The sequence below is a fragment of the Lissotriton vulgaris genome, chromosome 4_1 (assembly GCF_964263255.1).
Source record: "Lissotriton vulgaris chromosome 4_1, aLisVul1.2, whole genome shotgun sequence".
Classification (NCBI taxonomy): Eukaryota; Metazoa; Chordata; class Amphibia; order Caudata; family Salamandridae; genus Lissotriton; species Lissotriton vulgaris.
The window spans coordinates 1,743,158,076-1,743,181,748 of record NC_141691.1 but is presented as its reverse complement, the minus strand read 5'-3'; positions in this window follow the sequence as shown (position 1 = coordinate 1,743,181,748).

Here is a 23,673-nt window from a genome sequence, read left to right as displayed (position 1 = left end):
GTGATGGCTCTTGTCCCCCCCTGTGGTGGATCCTATCTCCGCCCTGGGTGGCTTCTGTCCCAGTCCTGGAACGGCCCCTGCAGCGAGGGTGAAGTTCTTGATGGGCCTCTTCTCAAAAGGGCTCAGCTCAAAATTATTTTGGAAAGGTCGGCGAGTAAGTAAGTGAAGGGATGGGTGAATGGCTGGATGAATTAGTGAAAGGGTGAATGGATGAATGAAAGATTGAATAAATGGATAATGAGAGAGGATGGATGGATTGATGAGAGGGGAAGGATGGAGAGAAAATGTAAATAGCTGGATGTATGGGTGGAAGGGTAGCTGGATGAGGGGAAAGATGGATGAGGGGAAGGATGATGGATGAGGAGATGGATGGATGGATGGAGGGGAAGGATGGATGGAGGGGAAGGATGGATGGATGAAGGGAAGGATGGATGGGTGGAGGGGAAGGATGGATGGATGAGGAGAAGGATGGATGGATGGATGGGTGAGGGGAAGGATGGATGATGGATGAAAGGATGGATGGATGAGGGGAAGGATGGATGGATGAGAGGAAGGATGGATGGATGAGGGGATGGATGGATGAAGAGTGGGTGGGTAGATGGATGGATGGATGATGAGGGAAAAGGATGGATGAATGGATGATGAGGGAAAAGGATGGATGAATGGATGATGAGGGGAAGGATGGATGGGTGATGAGGGGAAGGACAGATGGATGGATGGATGGATGGATGATGGGTGGGTGAAAGGATGGATGGAAGGAAGGATGGCTAAGTGAAAGGGTCGATGGAGAGAGAAAGGGAGGATGGATGGATGACTAAAATAGTGGATGGGTGGAAGGATTAGTAAGTGAAAGGATGGCTGGATTGGTGAAAGGGTAAATGGCTGAATGGATGAGTGAATGGATGGATGGGATGATGAGTGGATGGATAAGTGTACAGATGGATAGGGTGAAAAGGTGGATGGATAATGGAGATGAGTGAAAGGATGGATGAAGGGATGGATGAGTGAAATGATAGATGGAAGGATACATGATGGATAGGTTTGCAAACGGTTGAATATGTTTGGAAATGGCTGGGCTTACTTATATACTATTGCGCGACCTCTGATGTGTCTGTAAAACGTACCTATTGTCCTGAAGTTTTGTCCTGAATTTTGAGCTCCTGTCCTGAATTTGTGTCCTGAATTTTGACCCTTTGTCCTGAATTTTTACACTCACCGTCCTGAATTTGCACCAATGCCAGTTGGTCACCCTATTCGCTGGCTTGGAGACGGAGCGCCGTGCAGAGATGTCTGTCCCTCAAGATAAACAGACAGAACCACTCAGCCAAGAGAGCTGAGGCGCACACAGGACGGGGTATCTGCAGAGGCGCGCTGGACAAGGGATGAAGTCAGAGGGTTGAGCTCACCTATTGCAGACCATTTCCCCCTGGGAGTGAGCCATGGGAAAAATCCTAGAGGCGAGAAATTTAACACGGGCGTCAAGTGGCCCCATGTCATGGGTGTCAACTTCAACCAGTCCCCGCTTTTAAATCGGAGACGATTTGCAGGCTGACATTTTGCAACGAAACTACATGTACCAACATGCAGTTCGCTACTGTTTAACAAGTGACCACTTGGCGGTTTTGACTGCTCTTTCTCTAGTGGTTAGGTCTGTCGAACGGGCATCCGGTGGGATATCAGGTCGTGTTCAAAATACACTGTACTATTTAACGTGCTTACTAATAAAAGGGGCGATAGGTATAGCCATCATTAGTGCAGCAGGTACAGTGGCACCAAGCTCTAAGGCTATTGCAAGACACAAACTGACCTGCAATGGTACGCCTCTTCTGGCGCAGGGCTTTGCAACGTGACGCATCTACCCCGCACCATGGTGCATCTTTTGCGCCGCCGCTGCGTCACAAAAGTGACGCAACGGCGGCGTAAAAGCAGCGCAAGGGGCTTGTAAATCTGCCCCAAAGTGTCTACATTGTAAATAAACCAAATATACATAGCTTCATGTTGTTAAATAACTAAAAAAACGAAGATATCTGTGTTTGTTGTAGGAAAAATGGCCACATAAAATGCCGCAAAATTGCCGCTAAAATTCCATATTTGTGCCGCTAAATTTCCATTTTTGTGCCGCTAAATTTGCTAATCCATGCCGCTATATCCTGGGGGGTCTGCATAATGGCTACAAGGCCCAGGGAAGGGGCCCCCCACACCATGACCTTGCAGCTCGATCCAGTGCTTCGAGGCTCTGGGAGGGGGGCCCCTTCCCCTGGGCCTTCAAACAGTAACAAGGCACTTCCCAAGACACTGCCAAGACCTTATCAGAGTGCAAAGATACCAAGATTCGAAGGTTAACAAAAGCCAGTTGATCTGGCTGCTCCCTCCTCCCCTCACCCACCTCTTCTTACCTGTGTCCGACTGGTGCTGGAAACAAAGGGGCCTTCGATTGCCTGGATACAAAATGCACACACAGCGCCGAGAATGGCCGGTACTTAACTGAGGCGCTGCCCCGCCCTTGACATTGTGAGCCAGCATAATTGCTGGCCCAGCTGTTGTGCCGTCCCCCATTCTATTTGTACCTTCCGCCACCCGTAATGTGATCAGGTGAGGCAGGGGGCCCTGTAGTGGGCTGGGAAAGTGTGACCTTTCAAAGGGGTGCGAGGCCCCCTGTTTTTTGGCTGAGCGTGAGGCCCTTGGCAGCTGCCCACACTGCTCATGCCGAGCGCCTGCCCTGGCCTGTACCATGCATTTTTTTAGCACGCACATTTTTAGGTCTCGCAGAGAGACCTATTGTGGCTAAACCAGACGCTAAACCAGCGGATTTCCGACAGTTCACGACGCTCGTCCACATGAAAGCTATTAGCCTCCCTCCCACAGGCAACAAGAGGCTAGTTCACGACGCGCGTCCACATCACAGCCATCAGCAAACCTCCCACGGGCAGCTTGGCCTCAGGCATACACCCCAGCGCGACTTCTCCTCCCCCCTAATTATATCCCTGCTGTTTACTTCTTTCACGGCTTCAAAGGGATCCGCCACCATATGCCTGCTCCCTCCCCCCACGCCTTGCACCAGACTTCATTGGAATGCGCTCCGTGCATTCTCCCCTCCCTTTCAGCCTCTTTCCCAGCTCCCAGCTGGACCCTCCTTTCTCACCTCCTCTTTCTTTATTTACAGGGAGAACTTGTATTTTCCCCCGAGGCAACCAGTTCTGACACTGCCCGTCCCAGCAAACACCAACTTAGAGCTTGACTTGTACTGACGCTGCCAACCCAGCACACATGCAATCTGTGTCCCCCTAATTATTTACTTTCACAGCCGTGTCTCGTTATCCCTTGTTTATTGCTTGTTTAGTATGCTTACATTTGTATTTCTTACTTAGAGCGTTTGGCTACACGCCTAATATTACTTTCTATTGTTTTTTTTACAAACATTTATTCAGATGGGAGTTTCCGTGTACATTGCGAGACATTATTTTTGCTGACATGTGAGCTGCTTTTCATAGCGTTAGATAGTTTTACGTTCCCAATGCTTAATTTGAGATAAAACAGGTGCCGGGACTGTCTCTTTCTCTGTATCATTCTGGGTCCTATTTCTTCTTCCTTGTCTGTCTCTCCGGCTCTATCTCTCTGACTGTCTCAGTCTCTCCGGCTCTAGCTCTCTAGTGCTGTCTCAGTCTCTGTCTCTCCGGCTCTAACCACCGACTCTAGCTCTCTTGCTCTGTCTCAGTCTCTGTCTCTCTGGCTGTATCTCCCAGACTCTGTATCTCCGACTCGGTCTCCTCGGCTCTTGTTCCTAGATTCTGTCTCCTAGACTCTCCTGCTCTGTCTCTCTGGCTCTATCTCTCCAGCGCTGTCCTTTTCTCTGTCTCTCAGACTCTGTCTCTCCGGTTCTGTCTCCCGGGCTCCATCGGTGAAGTGTAACTTGCTGCTTAGAGATGCCAAACCTGGGCTGACTTCAGCTTGGAATTCCGATGTACCATGGTGGGAGGGGGAAATCGAGCAGTTTGAGGTGTGCATGTAGGGGGGGGGGGAGGCATTCCTATGTGATCTCATTTAAAAAAACATAAGCGAGCATGTGTAGGGCCTGGCCGCGCAGCAGTGGGGCCGGGGGCCCCGCCCTCGCCATTCAGGCCCTCACAGCCTCACAAGGGTGGGCTATTAATCCCGGGCCAGGGCCGGTGCCAGGGGCGTCAATCACCCCCTCTCCTTCGGGGGCTCAGCACAGGGCAAGCCTGGAACAAACGCAACCCCCGCGGGCCCGGGCCGGCCTTACACACACCCCTTTATGTGCACTCCCAGGGGGGCATGTATCCCGCTCCATGGCAAACCACTCAGGCCGGCAGGGGTGGGGGTCTCTGAGCAGGGAAGGCAGTGAACAGAGACTGCCTGCTCTGGGAAAGCGTGGGATGAGAACTGCCCCGCTGCCCCATCCCAGGCACCGCCGAGGCATTGGACAGCCACCTGCAAACAACACAACAAAATGCTGGGCTCTGTGTGTGGGAGGGCACATGAAAGCGGAAGCACTGTGTAAACACACGGAGGGACCCCAAGGGTGGTGGAAATACCAGGGCTCTGCCCTGCAGACATTGCCCCTGGCCGTGCCACACTTCAGTGACACGCTGCCTGTGAGAGCCGCAGACGGACAAACACACACACGCACACACAGACACACACACACAGAAAGCAAGGAGACCCAAACACTAGCACAAATAACACACACACAGATACCAAGACACACATTCAACTACTCAAAGGCAGACACAAAAATAGACACACAACCGTGCGCAAAGATAGGCACACAAACATATATGCACAAATAGGCACACACACACTTACACATAGGATACACACGTTCAACTACTGAAATACCGACACACACAAACAAAAAACTACAAAGACTAACACACACACAAACAGGCACATAGACAACCACATAGATAGCCATAATCAACTACTCAAACGACAGAGTCAGACACGCAAGCAGACAAGTGGGCAAACTAGTCCGGCAACTCAAAGACATACAGGTGCACACAAAGTCACAGAGGACAGAAACACACAGACACAGACACCCCAGACAGATGCACACAGGCGAAGATTGCAAGACATCTACACATCTGCACCAATAGGAGACCATGCACAAACACAGGTCATGCAGCGCCACTAGTTATGCCATGGTGCGGTTGTGATGTTTTCTGCACAAATATGGATGCGCTGCATTTGCTGCATAATTCATCATCTGCAGCATAATCTTCAGATTTTAACGAAGAACAAATTAGTTTTTATTTAACACAGTTCAAAAGGTACTAAAACGGCAGCGACACGTGTTGGCAGGTAGTGGAAGCCCCCTTGCAAAGATTGACTTCTCTTCTTTCTGCTGTGCTTGGGTGTTAAAACGAGGTGCAGTCTATTGTTCTCAGACAGTCTTCACAAGTGTAACAAGCATTTGCAATGCAATAGGCCTCGCATTTACGCAAGTTTATGCTATTGGCATTGTAAATGACAAAGCCTTTTATTTATGTTTTAAAAACCAGAACAAAAATAAAAGGCATTATCATTTACAATGCTAATAGCTCAAACTCGCATAATTGCGAGACCTATTGCATTGCAAATGCTTGTTGCCACAAATATGCATTTACAGCGCATGCCAATACCACGCATTTAAGGTAAGTTGGGGTGTGTGGGGGATCTCCCCCCACAAATACATTGTTATTAAATATAGAAACAATGCGTGGTATTGGCATGCGTTGTAAAAGCAATATTCGTTGTAAAAACATGTGTGCTAAAAAAAATGCGAGGCAAAGGCATGTGATGTATTTACCTGTCGTACAACCAAAGAGAGGGGACCAATGGAGATTCAACAAAGCGAGCTGGAGGACTGACACAGAAACGTGTGGCGGAGAGAGGAACATGATATCATATCTTCTTCTGCAGTTGTCTTTAGGAAATCTGACAGCATTTCACTGTAAAATGGGGTATGAAAGAGGCTCTTTGACAGCTCAAGGAAGAATGTTGGACTTTGATCATCGAAGATCTGCTTTTATTTTTTAGCAGACCGTGCTAATGCCTAGGGAAATCTGACAGGATTTGCATTACAAGTAACACAGTCCAATCAAACATCATAATACAGAGGTAGGACGTTTGAGGCAAATGAACAAGGGGATTCAACCTTAACATTGCAGCTCCTAGCAGCCTAGAAGCACTGTCACCAGTAGCACCATTAATGCCAGCTCATGTCAACATGAGCTAGCCAGCCCCGTAAGGATGACAGTCAAAGAGAGCCTTTTCAAGAGGCAGCCCCCTGCCTTGCAGGTCACACACACTCCTGGCAGCAGGCATTCAACCGACAAATTTGTAGCGTCCAGCAAGACAGAGTACCAAAATGATAACAGAAAATGGAACACAGAGGAAGTACTCATTTTGGATTGATAGAGCCATGCCTCAAGGATCTCAGAGGCCAAGTAAACGTCACAGCAGCCGGTAGGGTCACGTGCTCTAGCAGCAAAGAAGATCATGTGGAAAATGATTGGATGTCACCAGCCCAAGGGAATGATAAAAAAAACACTATGCCTCATCCAACCCTTGAGAGGAGGCTACTCCCTTCCACAGCAGTGTCACCTCTCCAAACAGAATCCATGATGATTTCCACGGATGCAACTCCCAAGGTACAATGAGTCCTGAATCTGCAAAGCGAGGTCTCGTCTTCTATTTGTTTTTTTAAAACATACACACATAAAAGCAATCCCTGGCTTTGTGCACTATAAAGGGGAATTGTCACACTCCTTTCCAGAAGCTGCATCCCTCCAAAAATGTCCTCTGTGAAGGTAACTGCGAAGGGGAGTGGAGAAAACTGATGGGCACCCCATGGCAGGACCTGTACCCCCCTCTTGATAGAGACCAAAAAGGATACAAAGGGGAGGGCATGTGACTGGTTCCAAATCTCCCGCAGGCACTACACAGCTAGAGGAGCTTCAGGCCCTGAGTGCCAAAGATGGCACTCAAAGGTGATGCAAGGTCTCCAGGACGTCAGTCTGCATGGCTAGGTCTATCCTGACGAACAATGAATAAAGAAACCAAATCGTTTTTGGGATGTGAACAAAAGAGAACTTCGGAATCAGGGTCTTCCTGCTGCACATCCTGAACAAACCAAATGAATAAAATAAACAACTAAATAAAAGGAACAGTGGGCCTTATTTACAGTTTGGTGGACAGGATACTACTCCTCACAATAATGGCGGATTTCCCTTCCCTCATATTACAAGTGCACTATGGCCTATGGTACTTGTAACATGGCGGAAGCAGTATCTGTCACGTTTTTCTGAAACATCCTGTCCACCAATAAATAAATAAAGCTCTTAGGTACGTGCAGAGCAGCATCACGTGGAAAAGAATATCTTCACACAGAAAGTTCAGATGGGGATGCCTCATGGCAAATCAGAGGGGATAACAATTAGTGTCAATTTGAATGGGATAGCGTGGTTGACTGATTCCTAGCTTTGATGACTCATTAAGAAAGGACTGTGACGAGCAGGAGGAACAAAGGGGTAATATATAGTTAAGATATTTTTTTCATTTATAATGAACGTCTCTGCAGTCTTCCATGCATTTCTGCTGTCGGGAATCCGCAATGCATAATTCTCTTTAATAAAAACAATGACATACTACGGCGTCCTTCATTGAGGGAATCAAGCATCTTCACCTTCTTTACTCAGTTAATTGTAATAGATTCCACATGGCCTTAATATTAGTGGGAGATTGCCGTCTCCCTGTGTTCTCATGAATTAATCTGCCTGTCCATTTGCTGACAAAATACAAGGTGCTTTGGCGGAAACAACATGGATGCCAATTCACCAAAATGGCGGGGTGGTAGAGGAAACATCACACACCCTTTGGCCAGCAGTGACATCACCGGCTTAACCGCCATCCCAACCCAACCCATTTATTGAGAAGATAGAGGAAGGACAAACGGTTGGAACTACAGGAGGCAGAGAGGCCACACTGTCCTGTTCACATTCTGTTCCTAATGCTACTGAGCGACCCCCTTGGAATAGGGGAGCAACAGCAATGCCAGTGCAAGTGAATGGTAGTAGCTTCGGGCCTTGTGTGTCTGTAGTTGACTTCCATGCACCCTATGTGGCTCTTGCTCATGTATTTTGCTGAGTGCTTGTGGGTCCTGAGCCTCCCATCAAATAATGAAATAGAATGTAGGATCCTCTCCATTGGCAGGTATGTGCTATCACTGTTGACTATGTTATATGACAATGAATATGGCGCAGGAACCCTCAGGAGTCTATATATTCAGGGCCTTATTTACAAGCCCTTTGAGCCACTGGTGCGTCACTTTTAATATGGGAAAAAGTGAAGTAATGGCGGCGGAGGGGGCTTGTAACTAGGATATTTTATTTATTAGATACAAAATTGCGCTAATATCATACCTACACAGTTTAATTCAATTAGTTTGACTAGCCACATGTTTTCAAATTCACTTAGATTGTACTATCAAGTGCCACTTAAGCTTTGTGAAATATCTCCACAGTTTAATAGAGTCAAATCAATTTTGGTGCAGTTATTCTATTCAAAAATAAGTTTATTATGACCAATTGGTATTTAAACTACACACACCATCATAACACAGCTAAAAGTACAATGTTTTAAAACAACCTAAAACCAAAATTCATTATTTCTCATAAAACTTGGTTTTGTAATATCATGCTGAACTTCAACCAAGATGCCTAAAAATTCACTTACCATTTCCTTAATTCATGAGAAATCTTTTGGCTTCTTGGCAATTTTCTCCAATGCAATTGCAATGTCCAAGAACTGCATGCCCGTAAGAAGCTCAATTGCTTGTATCCTTGACCTTATTCCATATTTGTTTTTAATTGGCCTTAAAATCAATCGTTGCACAGATAACAATTTCTGGCAATCCATTAAAATATGAACACAGGTACATTTTGAATCAACCCTGCATGTATATTTACCAGTATTATCCATTAATATATTTTTCAGGATTAATGCCTATTCTCACCTTTAGTAATTCCAATCTCAACCAGTGATTCGGGGTAGTATCTAAATACAGATACCAATTATCATTACTCCAGCTATTTAACATAAAATGTACAGACTTTTTTTGTTTCAGGTAATTCATGTCGATTTGCTTAGATTTTTCATTTCCCAAGATTTTTAGAACACTCTTCCGTTCTTCAATACATAGTGACTCTGGGTCAATTTTTACTTTTAAGGATTCACAAATGGAGAGGAGTTTCTTTCTGGAAGCTTTTGCCCAATTTAATTCACTCTGTTGGATCTCCCTCCTGCACCAGCAAGACACTTTCTCCTCCTCTCCTGATCCTAACAGTTTCCAAAATCTACATAGACTTACCTGGACTTGTATGTTCCATGCGGGCCAATCTAGTTCTACCCTAATGGCCTGTATCATTGATGAGTTGGGTAGAGAGAGAAGGGTTTTTAAACATTTCTCTTCCTCCATATCCCATGAACATTTCCCCCCAAAACAAAATGTCTGCCCCATATTGCATCTGCGGGGGGATCATAGCCTTAAATGCTTTCAACACTGGTCTGTGTGACATTTCTCAGTAAATACTATTACATTTTTTCAATCCACAAATTCCTGCTAGGCCTTTGGTTTTCTGGGCCTGTAAGTGCATGCCCCAGGTCAACGCTCTATCCAACCATATTCCCAGATATTTATATTCATTAACGGCTTCCAATTTTGTCTGACCCAGGAACCAGCTATATTTATGGTTTTTCTTTCCAAAACACAATATTTTTGTTTTTTCCATATTTACTGTTAAGTGTTTGGATAAACAGTATGTCTCAAATGCATTTAGCTTTCTTTTCAGTCCTAGTTCCGTTTGAGCAAAAATAACTGGGTCATCTGCATATAATAGGCAAGACAGATGCTTTCCATTTACCTTTGGACTTGCTCCTCTTAGTCTTTAATAAATTTGGCAAGAACAATAGAAAATCAGCAAGAAAAATAGAAAATAGGAGTGGGGCCAATACGCAGCCTTTTCTTAACCCTTTATTGGTTTCCATCTCTTGGGTTAAACCTCCTACTGTGTCTTTAATAACTTGTGCCCAATTTCCACTATGCAGCCCTTGAATAACTTCTAAGAGGTCCTCAGGGATAGTATATCTTTTTAGTGTCTCCCATAAACATTCTCTATCAACTAGATCAAATGCTGCCCGGAAGTCAACAAAGCAGCAGTATAATCTTCCCTGCTGTTCCATCGACTTCCGAGCTACAGCCAACAATACAAAGCAATGATCGAGTGTTGAGTGCCCCTCTTTGAACCCTCCTCGTTCTACCGGGACAATCGCATTTAATTCAACCCATTCCTTCAATTTTCCCAGAATTATTTTGGAGAACACTTTCACTCTGATATCCCCTTTTTCCTGTCCCCTTTTTATACAATGGCCTAATTACGGCTCCCCTCCATGATTTTGGGATTATACCCGAGGTTAATACAGCTGTAAACATCTTTGAGAAGAATCGGGCCCACCAATTTAACTCGGTTTTAATTATTACTGCGGGAAAATTATCAGGCCCTGCCGCACAAGGTAAGTTTAACCTCTTAATGATATTCTTTCCATTTTCAAGTGAATATAAAGGAATTCGATTTTTTACTACATGTTGCCTCCATGTTTTCTCCCCCCTAATTTCTGGCCCGTTTCTAGATTTATATAATTGATTCAGGTGCTCCTCCCAGGAAGCCTCATTGACGTCACAACTCATATTCCCCGGAGATCGACCTGCTGTATCTTGGATCAACCTCCAGAAACCTTTAATATTTTTGCTTTCTATGGTTACTAGTAGGGAGACCCAACATTTTTCTTTAAAACCTATTTTCTTAGATCTCACTAACATTTTGTATTCCTTCCTCGATTTTAGTAAATTATTAGAGCCCTCCAGATCCTATCTTAGCTTTAGCTTTCTTTCTTCTCTCCTCAGTAACTTTTTCTCTCTCTACATATGGAGTCAAACCAACCCATTTGCTGTCTGACACCCCCTTGCCGGGGTTTGCCCCCTTTTTTCACCTTTAAATTGTCAGATAAGCATAGTGCTGCCTGTTTGATTTTTTCTTCAAACCATGCGACACTCGTACTCCATGCTACCTCCGAATCTAAATTTTGTTGGAGACAAGATAATTTTGCAATACATTCAGCCGTCAATTTAGTAGAGAGTCTTTTTGGGTAATCCATAGATTGTGGAAGGACTTTTTCACAGACTTTTGGAGGTGCTCTCACTATTTCACAATACAATGGATAATGATCACTTTCTTTACGTTTGATTACCTTAAACTTTTTTACTGAAACAAAGTTCCAGGCGTGTACAAAGAGATAATCTATGGGGCACAATTGATTTGCCCCTTCTAAATGTTTGTTCTGCTGGTCTGTCAAAATCCGATCTACCATTTAAACTAATTAATCCATATGACCCTAAAAATTTCCCTAGCTCTTCGTCTTGCTTATTCATTTTACAAATGAGAAAAGGGTCTGGCATTATCTTGTATGCGTCTTAAATTTCTTTCATCCAAGGGTCCAACTTATCAGGAGCTAGTTTATGATTAAAATCTCCCGTAATAATTAGAAAATCTTTACCATATTTATCATTTATAGATATCAGATCTTCTTTAAAGAACCCCATTTCTTTTACATATTCTTCTTGGGAACACCACTGCACATATATGTTAAACACTATCACATATTCCTATTGCCTTTCCTGGTCCTGTAGACGTACCTCACTGACCAACATCCATTTGCAAGTGGTATTTATCAAGGACACCTTATTTATTGTTTTTGTGGAAATTAGAGTCATGATCCCACTTGATAAGCGACCAAATTTGGCTTACGTAGCCACTTTATAAAACTGAGTAAAGCCTTCAACTACCAGGGTACTGTCGCATAGCCAAGTCTCTTGCAAACAAATTATGTCTGCCTGATGTGAAACATTTTTTACACAATCCATCTTTATTTGCTCTTTTAAACCATTAATGTTCCACGAGATTATTCGTAGTCTATGCGACAACCCATTTCCCTAATCTAATTTGCTAAAATGGCCAAACTCATTTACTGCCCACCAAGATGCATGTAAGTCTCTATCCTCAATACTCCAATTTCCCCAGTTCTTATCCAGCTCGTTGTTTTTAACAACAATTTAAAATTTCTCTCTTGCTCCACATGACCCTGTTATTAGTCTAGCTTGTCTTTTTCCCAAGCCTGCATGACAATTCAAACAACTACTATCTGGCTGATTTACCTTTTCTATTTCCACCTGTTATTAATCTTATTCCTTCCTTTATATCTCTTTTTCAGCATTTACTATTGCAGATTTAATCATCCTAGAATATACTTCAACTTTTGTCAATTCCGTACGTAGACTTGGACATTTTGAGAAGGAAAATAAAAGTTGCGAGCGGTTTAACAGTGTAATTTTCTTTAGCTTTTTCCTGCCCTTCGGTACGTCCTGGGGTTCAAAATATAACCACTTTTTATCTCTTGACTGTAGCTCCTGAGTTTCTAAACTTTTCTTCACTTATGTCTCTATTTGGGCCATTTATCTTTGCACCCCCTTTTCCCATACTTTTTGGGTTGCTTTTCACAACCATTAAGATTACTTTTTTTCTGACCATTTCTCTTCCCATACTTCCTCCCGGGGATTTTTTTGTGGGAACCTATTTTCTCTTTTTTTCTTCGAACTTGCATCTTGGGGACTTTCTTGCTTCTTCTTCCTTTCCTTTTTAGCAACTATGGAGGGGTCTCTTCCTACTGTTTTTACATGTGATACAAGTGGTTTATCTTCTTTACACTTTACTTTTTTACTGTTTGTTTGTTTCCCTTTATACTTCCCTGAATACTGGGTGAGTTTTCTAGAAGAGAATCTAAAAGTTTGCCCCCTGTAGCTCCACTGTTAATTTCTTCGCCTAATTAACTTAGGTTGTTTCGATATATACACATCATGAACATGATTCAGTTGAACCAGGGCCTAAGTGTCTCCTGTGCCCCCTACTGTGGAAGTGTCCAACACCGGTCTAACTACTGCCGGCATTAAACCCCTAATGCCTTGTAGTTCACACACGGTGAGCTTTAAGCTCCTTTCTTGCGCTTTTAGTATTGTATTATTTGAAAGTGTGAATTCTAACAGGCCTCGTAAGATCTTTTGTAACATTAAAATAATGTCCAACGTTGAAGCTGATGGAGTTGCCGACAAGTCTAAGTTCTCAGTGCTATTACATAGCATATTTTCCATAGACTTGGAGACACCATTTACCCATTGGCCGAGACTTTTATCTGCGTTTGCTCCTTCCTCCTCGTGGGTATTGCCATCATTCTGAGCTGCTGCTCTTTTGAAGTCTTCTCCTCATACTCTTCATCTCTGGTGTCCTGCTCGGAGAAGATCCTGGGCGATGATGAAAGTCTTGGTTCTAAATTGATGTTTATTTGGCTTAGGTTACAATGATTAGAGAATGAATCTTCTATCCCTTCAGCACATTGATCGTTTGTTTCTTGGATTAAAATTAAGTCCTTCTCTAGATCTTGAGTTTTTTTAGGTGTAGGAGTAGGTTTCTTAGTAAAATGCTTTCCCACAAAATCTTTTATTAAGCTAGAAACTGTGTGGCTTCCTTTCATGTTCCCATGCGATGTATTTGGCATATTTGATGTATCTTTCTTCATTGACATTGTTACTTTATTTTGTCCCCTCATATCATTCACTTCTTCTATAGACTCCGAGGGAGTTCTAATTGACTCGCTTGTTTCATTATTTGTAGACTGTTTTTGCGTTTTTTGTTGATTCTTTGCTTTATAGGGACCGTCTTTACAATGAAAAAGGAGAAGGATCAAGTCCGATATAGTTTTTTTTTTTTTTTTTAGGCTCTGGATTTCAAAAGAATATGACCAGTGCGACTGCTAAACCGTAGAATAAGGTTTATGGAAGGCCAACGTGAGTCCAACAATTTAAAAAAAGTACTGTGTTCATATCCCCCTCGCAATAAAAGTAAAACAATTTAAACAAAGTATTTTTCACTTACCTCTGCTGTGATGAGTAGTGGTACTTCGGCTTGTCGTGGTAGATATACTTTTACTCCTGCTGGGGTAACCTTTCTTTAACCGAGACTGGGAGCATCAGGTTGCTTCTCCCCCTTTTTGGTCTCTGCCCCCTCTGGGGCTGCGCTGGTCTTTCGATAATTCAAGCTCTTCTTTCCATTTAGCGAGCTCTTATGCGCCTTTTTTTTAGATTTCCTTTCTGGGCACTATCTCCGTGCTCCGTGGCCCAGATCACTAGTTGCTGAATTGCCGAGCTTAAGTTTCTGGCTCAATGACCTCAATGGTCTCCGTACGGCCGCGGTATTCCGTATTCAGCCCCAATATTCGATTCCGGCGCCAAATCTCTCCACCTCCGCGGGTCCGCTAAACCGGAAGTGACGCGCTTCGCCTTGCATCTCTTCACGTAGCACGTTGCAGCCCGGAAACAAACCACACCCCGATCACAGCAGAGTCACCAATCACAGCAGAGTCATCTGTCACGTCACAGCCACTTCAGTTCTGAATTGAAGTGACACTGAGACTGCCATCACATCCAACCTGTCACTCCAGAACACCTCACATCAAGAAACAGAACAAAGAAGAGCAGAGATGAAGAGCCCACCCAGGGACATCTGAAGGACAGCGGTCTGTTCAAAGACGAGTGGGGATGGGGTCAGAATAAGAAGAGGAAGGAACAAGACATGTATGATAGTGCAGTGACATGGACGTGGGACTGATGAGTGGTCTGTGAGAGAGCTTGAATGACAGGGGCTTGGAACCAGCACTTTAATCAGAGTAACTCTGCAAGTGAGGGGGAAAGAGAGTCGTGGACTAGACCCAGGAGCAGGACAGGGGAGCATGGAGGTAGAACACAGCTGAGAAGGAAAAGCATGAGCAAAGAAGTACACTGGATTTTGTGCGTCCCACCTCCTGGGGCTGCTATAAATAATATTTCGGTCATGATACCATCAACAATGCAGTATAGGGCAAATTCACCATTGTGTTTCCTGAAACATTTGTTTTTTTAAACTGCCGTAGTTACTTACAACATACTCTATACTTTAATCACCACTTGCACTAGATTCCTTGGGCGAACAGTGACAAAAGTGCCCTACTTATGTATGAATCAATACTCTAGCCCAGTGAATGTCACTGTAAATAAGTCACGATGAGAGCCAAAACAATTGTCAACCTCTGTTGACAACAGGCAATGGTGTAAGATTGCCAAAAGAAGCTACGATTAGTTTCATGACTAAAGCACTATAAAATGCAGTTCTAGTGGCCTTAATTTGAGGGAGCTTCTAACAGGACCTCTGCCGAAACTTTGCCATAGTACTGCCTTCCTCCCTGATCTAACTTTCTATTTGTGGGAGGCACTTTATGGTGGTGTTGTCAGAGGTAGTAAAACCACCATCGCTCTGTCATCGGCAACTTCTCCTAAGATAAAAAAAAAATGTATTATGTTTGCCATAGTACTGCCTTCCTCCCTGATCTAACTTTCTATTTGTGGGAGGCACTTTATGGTGGTGTTGTCAGAGGTAGTAAAACCACCATCGCTCTGTCATCGGCAACTTCTCCTAAGATAAAAAAAAAAAAATGTATTATGTTTTCCAGCAAAATAAATAACATTCACCAGGTCTGAGCGATACAGTATTCAGCAATTACATATGTGTTGCATTTCAAGGGTCAGATGTTAGTAGAAATGACTTATTGCTGATCTGTCCATTCAAACAAGGAACTCCCCCACCCCGTGCCCCTCTAGTGCATTCCCCCCACATAACATGTCTCAAGCACCCTGCAGTGTCACGAAATCCCCTTCTAAGGAGTAAAAATAAGAAGGATCAATTGGGTTCTGCTGCTGGTTCGTCTACGGACAGAGGGTAGTGTTCGGGGGTGTCCAAGTCAGGTTCTTTCAAGCAGTCTACTAGGTGGTCCCATGCTTTAGCATTATCTGTTGAACCCCTTCCCGCCTCCTGGAAGAGGACAGTGCTCTCATAGCCCGCCTATCTGAGGAGGCCATGTAATAGTTCATTAATCCTTCCCTCAAGAATAGTCTTCAAAGGTTAACGTAAGAATTTATTTCAAAAGCTTCACCCACTCCAGGAGTTCGGTCTGCATGGACAGGTCTATCCTGACGAACAATGAATAAAGAAACCAAATCGTTTTTTGGATGTGAACAAAAGCGAACTTCCGAATCAGGGTCTCTCTGCCGCACATCCTGAACAAACCAAATGGTAAAATAAACAACTAAATAAAGGGAACAGTGTCTATCTCTCAAGAGTCTTCTTCATAGGCTAACGCAATAATTTATTTCAATAGCTTCACCCACAGCATGGAGCGTCTCCAACACGAAGCTCAATCGGCAACTGACTCAGCCCATCGAACCTCGAGCCGGTGAACACGCCATGTTCACATTCAAAGTAAAACATTCCAGTGACATATACAGTATTCTAATTATCAAAGTGAAACACGGAAGCAAAGTAAACAGCCCACTACAGGCCATCTCTCCCTTTACTCAAACTTGGACCTCTGGGGGCTTTCAAGTTAATTTCACATTCCGCCATGACCATGGCGAGATCTACAAACCTGGTAGTAAGTAACCTTACGGTTGTGTGGACGCGGGAATCCCCCCAACAGGCATGCCAATGGAGTGTGCGGAATGGACTGTTGAGTAACTTTGTCACTGCAACTGCAACCACTGCAACCACTGCTTACCAAAAGTGTGAGAAAGTGCCCTCTTTCTTGCATGGTATCCCCCCCACTTTTTGCTGAATTGCTGATGTGCTTTGACTGTCTGCGCCCTGGGCTCCTGCCAATCAGGTACCCAGGGCATGTGTTCCCTCTCTAAAATTGCATTGAAGCCTAAACCCAATTGGTATCTTTGGCCACAGGTAAGTCACTGGTAAATGGTACCACAGGTACCCAGTGCACCGTGACCCGAGAAACCCCCTAAGGGCTGCAGCACTCATTGTGCCAACCTTACAGGCCCTGTACCCTGACACCCACACACTGCCTTTGCAGGCTGCATGTCTTGGTGCAGAACAAAGTGAAGAGTCGACATGGCACACATCCCTATGTGCCATGGCCACAAACCACTGCTATCCATCAGTCACCCCTCTAGCTGGGTACCCTATGCCAGTGGTGAGGGTACATGTGCATGAGCCCTGTACCCCTACATTACCCAGGTCCATTCCTGGGCACTGTAAGTGCAGTGCTGTCATTAAGGGTACAAGGTGCTGGGAGTTTGTCATCACGAACTCCACAACACCATAATGGCTACACTGAAGACTGAGAAGTTTGGTATCAAACTTCTCAGCACATTAAACCCACAGTGATGCCAGTGTGGGATTTAATGAAAAATGCACAACAGAGGGCATCTTAGAGATGCACCCTGAAACTCGACCAACTCCCAGTGACCTGACTGAGTGGCTGCTCAGGCTGCCACCACCAGACATGTTTCTGGACCCCTGGGTCAAGAGCTTGCAGCTCTAGGGGCCTGAAACAATGCACATCCTGGGACGAGGTGCGAAACCTCCTCCCCCAGGATGGGCAGGGTTCACGAAGGAGAAGCTTCAAAGGCATACCACCTTTGTGAGCCTCTCCAGACCACTTGCTGTACTCAGTAACTGGTCCCCACTGGTTCTACACCCCACTTTGGGCGGGAGACCTGGCGAGAAAAACAAAGTGAGGAAGAGAGGTGTGCCCACCTCTGCCAACTCCACCCCTAGGGTGGGGGAGGCGAGGTGAAGCACAACCTTGAGTCCCCACCATCTGTAGGATGGGGGGACCCAGCCAACCAGGGACAGGCTCCTGCCCCCCTCTCACTGGAGAGTGGCAGAATAGAGGGTGTACCCACCCCAGGGGGGGACTCATTGGTCCCTGCCCTTCACCTACCTGTAATGCCCCTATATTTAGTATTTAGGAGTACACTGAACCTTCCCTCCTCAGATCCAGCTACCACAAGAAAAGAAGAAGAAGAAGGAACGGAAGCTGTGCAGAGCTAACAAGAAGACAACGCCCACTGACGGCCCTAGCCCTACAGGCCTTTCTTCCCTCGAACCTGCTCCTGCAAAACCCCAGCATGTCCAGCGGCCTGAAACATCAAAAACCCCGGAGGACATAACCGCATTCACTTTCCCAGCTGTTTCTCCCGTGAACACTGGACATGATTTAACTGCAGCTTCTGGTGCCAGTCAGAAACGGCCAATGTAGCCCACTCTGCACCCGTCGAGCCCGGCCTGAGTTTGAGTGAACAAACACCACGTGGCGGTCCCCCGGCAATCCTAACCCGAGATCCGGCGATCCCTGACCTGCCTCAAGCCTACAGACGACGCCTGCAGCCTCAATCCAGAGGAACCCCTCTACCGCGACCAGAGCAGGTAAGAAAATCTGACGTCCCAAGGCACCCCTGCACCCGACGCCCCCCGGCCTTGTGTGCCCAACCCACCGGTGCCTAAGCAACCCCTCTACATCCCTACTTACCCCTCGAACTGTTGGTCGCTCCCGGAAGATCCTTGTCCCGAGCCTACAGTGTTTCTTTGTCCCAGAGAATTTCCATTGAAATCAACAGGGTACCCTACCTCAAAACAGCACCCTGCACCTGGCTAACATAGTGCCGCTGAGGGTGCCCCTTTTGTGCTAACTTGGTCCCCAACTTGCCCTGAGCTTAACCCTAGGAGTTTTGCTCCCACAACCCCTTGGCCTGCTTGCCAGCAGCCACCAAGCAGCGTCCCCTATTCTCCATAGAATAACATTGGGCCTCAATACTCTGCACCCGGCCGCCCGAGTGCCGCTGAGGTTGCAACAACAGTGCATCACTGACCCTGGGAGACCCCTGAGTCTAACCCCAGGACCCTAACTCCAAAGACCACATACCTACCTGGAAACCTATAACCTCTTTTTCCTCATAGAATAACATTGATACTTTTTCTCCCAAAAAGTTTCTAAGTGTCGACTTTTAAAAACTACAAATATTCCTTAAAAACCAGCTGAATAACAAAAACACGTTTTCTCTTTAAAAATCATACCTCTAACCACAACACATTTACTCACCTGTTTTCAGGAAATGTCCTAGGGCTGAATCTAGGATCCAGCCCTGTGTTAGAAAAAGTAATCTAAAAAGTAATAAAATCCATTTTACTTAAAAAGCCCATTCATTTGAATGTACTATACCTGCAATGTGTTGCAAACTGCTTACTTAAAACTGTAACTAAAACCAGTACAAGTTACACTGCAATTTTGAACTGTTTTCTTACAAGTAATTTACTACTGAAAGTATTTTTATGCGGCTTGTTTCTAGAAATAAAGAGTGTGTGAATTAATTTGCTGATTGAGTGTGTACATCAAATGCTTAACACTGTCCTCTGATACTGCCTTACTGCTCGACCAAGCTACCACATTCGAGAGTAACATTCTATCTAACTTTAACCTCTGCGGAACCTTTGGAGACCCTTAGACTCTATACACACTGTACCACAATTTGGTGCAGTATATATAGAGCCAGTTTCTTACAAAAAGTCAGTAAGGTCAGGGCAAGACCACACCAGGTGAGCATTTCAGCTGCTAGTTCTCCACATCTGGGGCAAACAGCTGTGGCTGCTTGGAAGATGTGGATAATCTTACCGGGAGTGAGGTATGCCCTGTGCAAGTAAAAAATGGATTAATTTAAAACGAGTGTTCCTTGACACTGTGTAACTTCCTTTAGGATGCAGCGTATCTGTTGTCATTTCAACCAGTGCACCTTTTGTTCAGGGCTGCCCATGACGCAGTGGCGCTACTGGACACAAAAACTTTTAAAACGTTCGCCATTCGATAAGAGAAAACTCCCAATGCTTTGTATGGGGCTCTTGGTAATAGTCTCACACTTTTGGGTCTGTTTTCAGTAGTCATGTATGTAATATCAGTTCTGCCATGTAGGGTGGCATGGGGGACCTTCCACCTCGGTCTTTCACTCTAATGCATTGTCTGTCATACATTGATGTAAAAATGTCCACCACAGTGGTGGTGCCTGCCATAGCCAGCGTCAAACAGAAACTGCTTCCCTTGGTCAACACTTGACCCAATTCACAAACATTTGCTCTTGTGCCACCAATGCTTATATAGCAATCAATGATCAATAACTTGATGCATTGTTAAATGTTCATCTTTCTGCACCCTGAATTGTTCTGTTACTTTTAATAATTTGCGGACAAACATGTGAATTAACTTGTTTTACCTGAATAAATGTCAAAGCAGTGTTATAAAATGTATTTAACATTACTAGGGCTTAGATATCCCTTATGAAACAAAACCCTTAGATTTGCAAATTTGATTGGAAGCATTTCCAGCGCGTCTAAATCCCATGTGCTATGAAAAATTATCCACTTATGGAGATGACAAATGCAATCTCATATGCCCTGCCCTGGCCCAAACCACACCCCATACACCAAGGTCCAACCTGGTATGCCTAGGCCGAGATACAAATTCTCAGGAATATAATACGTCTAGGCAGAGCCTTTTATGGTGAGGTACAGCCTCACATACTCAAGTACCTCATCGCAAACACAGGCACAGCCTCATATGATGAGGTACAGCCTCACAAAATCAAGTACTGCCTCACAAACACAGGCACAGCCTCATATGACGAGGTACAGCCTCATACTCAAGTACCTCTTCGCAAACACAGGCACAGCCTCATATGCTGAGGTACAGCCTCACATACTCAAGTACCTCATCGCAAACACAGGCACAGCCTCATATGACGAGGTACAGCCTCACATAATCAAGTAACGCCTCACAAACACAGGCACAGCCTCATATGACGAGGTACAGCCTCACATACTCAAGTACCTAATCGCAAACACAGGCACAGCCTCATATGACGAGGTACAAACTCACGTGCAGGAAGCACAGACAGCGTCGTGAGCTTAGTGACAGAGCTCAGGGCGGCAGTTATTAGAACTGGGACTCAGTACCGGCGTGGATTCTTTGAAGAACCCTAGGAATATGTAATGAGGCTTACTTTTTCCGCTGGGTTGTTAGCCCACCTTTAAGGATTTCAAAGCAAAAGCCCTTAACGATTGAAAGTATTTGTGAATAGAAGGTGGATTCTGTACCTTTGGCTACAGTTATTTCGAACCTGGGTTCTAGTAAGTTTTCCCTCGTAGTCCTGATGAGGCCTGGATTAAACAGAGGCTGAAACGCGTCGACACACACATTGGAAGACTCTAAAACAAGAGATCTGTTGAACTTTGTTGAAAAAATTATTTAGGAGAGTGCTACTTTGAGAGAGGTTAAAAGTGGCTAAAACCTCATACACTCCCTTCGTTTTTGTTTTTGTTTTGGTGATCTAAAGTGAAGGAATGTTATGTTAAGGAATTATACATTTACATCCTTGTTTAAATAAGTGGGGCATTAGAACCGTGAGTTTGGTTCCAAAAAAAAGTGTATATATGTAAATCTAAAGTATATGTGTTTTGTGTGTATATATGAATTGTGTACAGTTTTGTTCAATGTGAGAGACCAATAATTAAGGTTTAATGTAGTTTAATTAAAAGAGAAAGTTAAACTACACATTTGATTTGTATTGCTCTGTGCGTTTAGTTATCTTTCTGGAGATACTCTTTGAAAAAAATTACTTCAATTAATTTGTGTTGAGAAGGATTCACTCAAGATTGGACAATTGATGATATCCAGTCTTATAACTAAATAGATATAATATTGTTCCGTAGGCTTTACTTTGTTTTTCCCTCATATGACGAGGTACAGCCTCACATACTCAAATACCTCATCGCAAACACAGGCACAGCCTCATATGCCGAGGTACAGCCTCACATACTCAAGTACCTCATCGCAAACACAGGCACAGCCTCATATGACGAGGTACAAACTCACGTGCTAAAGTACAGCCTCGCAAACACATGCACAGCTTCGTATAACGGGGTACAGTCTTGCATGCTCAAGTACCGCCTCGCAAACACAGGCACAGCCTCATATGATGAGGTACAGCCTTGCATGCTCAAGTATCGCCTCGCAAACACAGGCACAACCTCATATGACAAGGCACAGCCTCGCATGCTCAAGTATCTCATTGCAAACACAGGCACAGCCTCATATGACAATGTAGTCTCATTATTTTTCTCTTGAAGGAGACCTTGCTGTCTGATTTTGAATATGCTGTTGTCTGTCAATAGGCTTTTGGGCAGGACTGTGCAGGCAGCGGTCCGTGCAGGTAAGGGTGGTGGGGCGGGGCGGGGCGGGCGGGGGGAAGGTGGGATGTCGACAGAATAGAAATCATTTATTTATTTAATTTTTCCTATTCCGTCATCTGTCTACTTCCCCCCCTCCCGCCCTACTTCCCCACCATGTTGCACGGATAGCCCCAGTGAGCAGACCTCATTGCACCAGTTTGCTTGTGCTTAATAAGTGGTCTGGTTAGCTCATCCCGACGTTATGTTGGAATGAATTGTAGAAATGATAGTTGGGTTTTGGGTTAAGCCCTAACATCTACAATTATTTGAGGGTTAAATAATTAATCGGTCAAAATCAATTGTTACTGCCAGCCTCTGCCTGTCCATATGGACCTAGGGGCCACACCATCCCCCACTTCAGGTCCCAAACCTCCTGGGACCTCTGAGGCTTCTCTCTCTTCAGTGAAGGTAAGTTTTATGTGTTTTTTTATGTTTGGTGTGTGTGTTTGTATGAATGTATGTGTATTTGTGAGTGAGTGTTGTGAATGTGTGGGTGGGTGTGTATTTATGAATGTATGTGTATTTGTGAGTATTGTGAATGTGTGGGTGTGTGTGTATTTATGAATGTATTTGTATTTGTGAGTGAGTGTTGTGAATGTGTGGGCGTGTGTGAATGCATGAGTGTGAGTGAGTGTGTATGTGTACGTGTGTTGCCCGCTGCTCCCCTCCCTTGTAAATTTAACGTCCGCCGCTGGTGACTGCTAGTGTTTTTTCCACATTTAGGGCCTGGCATGTGTCTGTTCCAACGACTGAGAGCGATGGAATTCGGAATGCGATGGGATTCGGAGTATGCTGCTGTTTGTTTGACCCACTGAGGGAATATGTTTAAAAAAAAAAATAAACATTGATATTTATAGAAACAACTCATGACAATAGGGAATGTGTTTTTTGGTCCCACTGAGCCAGGAAAGACTGTCTCACTGTGTGCTACTGGCGGCTAAATGTGCTGTCATGTTCACTTTGATTCCAGATTTATTTTCCAGGTGCAGTTGGACCTCTATGTTGTCTGCTGACAACTGGATCTGAATTTGGCATTTTTATAGAATCAATTAACACATTTGTACATCAAATAATAGCTGCATTAAGACTGAGCCTTACTCTTTTCTGCTCGATGACTTGAGAGTTGAATAATTGAACATAATTTCGTATGCAAGACTTTCCCTGTGATTTTAGTGGTGTAGCAAGGCAGCACTAAAGCACGCAGGCAAAAAGGTATCCTGGTTTGCCAATAACAACAGCTACATTTGGGGTGGGTATACAGTCATAATATCGAGTAAAAAATATCGAATGGGCAAAATATTGAGTAAAAAATATAGAATGGGCAAAATATCGAATGGACAGAATATAGACTACAAAAATATCGAACAGAATAGCAGTAATATCGAATCCAAAACATAGAATGGACACAATA